General features: G+C 46.4%; 1 protein-coding gene across 6 annotated transcripts in view; it reads left to right on the forward strand.

Annotated features, from left to right (window-relative positions):
- Positions 1-216: 216 nt before the first annotated feature.
- Positions 217-1,370, forward strand: part of zmiz1a (zinc finger, MIZ-type containing 1a) — a 100,236-nt gene continuing 99,082 nt past the window's right edge. For 2 of the 6 annotated variants that reach the window (XM_010784244.1, XM_010784251.1), the window contains exon 1: positions 217-517. The gene's annotated coding sequence lies outside the window, so the exon portion shown is untranslated. The remainder of the gene's footprint in view (positions 518-1,370) is intronic. The other 4 variants (XM_010784259.1, XM_010784265.1, XM_010784276.1 and 1 more) reach the window with 2 other exon arrangements.

Genomic DNA, 1,370 nt, shown 5'->3' on the forward strand with positions numbered 1-1,370 from the left:
TTATTAATACGCTCTTGTCTGTATATTCCAAATATATTTCTACTCAAATGTTCATTAACCATTATTCAAACTAATAATACAAAACAAACATATAAACTACTGTTGAATTAACACAGAGGCGCTGCTTTGACGACACTTTGTTCAACACGGCTGTAATGCTACAGAAGCAGACAATAGCCGGAGCTGTGTGCTGCGGTCCGCTCCAGTGTGAAACGTGCTGTTAGCAGTCCATTAGCTTGTACTTACACCTTTACACTCGATGTCCTTCCGCGGGAATCTAGGTCGCATTTTCATACCGACCGCGGAGCACGGCTCTCTCTGGTAACTGAATAGCCAGTGTAATCCGACACTTCAACTTGCCGTGCTCTACGGTAGTTGATTCAGTCAGTCACTCACACCGTCTCCGGGGCTCTCATGTCGTCTTTGTGAAGTGGAGAGAGCGAGAGAGAGAGGAGCACCGTAAACACGAGGTTTGGAGAAACATTACGCGGATTTGCAACTGAGGTCTCAGCTGAAAGTAAGTTTCGCGCCTGGTTATTTTCTGTTGCAAAGCGAGGTTTGAATGTGTGTGCGGGTTGCTCAAGATGGGGCTTGCCTCCCGTTGGACAGATACTACCTGCTAACAATAGGGTGACCTCCTAGAAACCTTTAACAGCCGCTGATGAACTCGTGTCAAAAGGGGGCAGATTCCGGTTACGGAGCGTGGTTTACGCGGCGTGATATCCAGGCTTGTGTGTGCTGGGTATTGCACGTTTCTGCCTTGTATAGACGAGTTGCGCTGGAGCGAAACAGTCAGTGTGTCCGCAGGATTGTTGCAAGATAGGTGCATGCACTTCGGGAACACATTAGACAGTAATGTGATTGTGATTGCAGGTCTCTGTGTGTATGTGTGGGTGAATGTCTTGTCTCGCTGGATCAGCTGATGGCTGCGTTGATGCTAAACTGAGACTACATGTCACTTAGCTAACAGTCAGTAGTGTGACTGGGTTTGTTGACTCGGCTACCTGTTGTATTGCAATTAGCAGACATTTCCATATGTTTCTTACTCTGTTATGTTCTATTCAACAACACCATGTAATGCAACATTTGCCACCTTGACCTGCACTGATAGCACTGATTTGATCCTCTCAGGGTCCATTCAAAGATCAGTGGCTCTCAATGGGACCCCCAGGGGCTCTTAATTGGACCCACATTTACGTTCACAATGAATTTAATGCACTGTGAATATTACTATTAACCCAGGTGTGACTGTAATGTCCTGCAACATTCACTGCACACACCCCCCATGCTTCAGTACAAATTAGTCTACACACACACACACACACACACACACACACACACACACACACACACACACACACACACACACA

Source organism: Notothenia coriiceps, unplaced genomic scaffold (assembly GCF_000735185.1).
Source record: "Notothenia coriiceps isolate Sejong01 unplaced genomic scaffold, NC01 NC01_scaffold00000668, whole genome shotgun sequence".
Taxonomy (NCBI): Eukaryota; Metazoa; Chordata; class Actinopteri; order Perciformes; family Nototheniidae; genus Notothenia; species Notothenia coriiceps.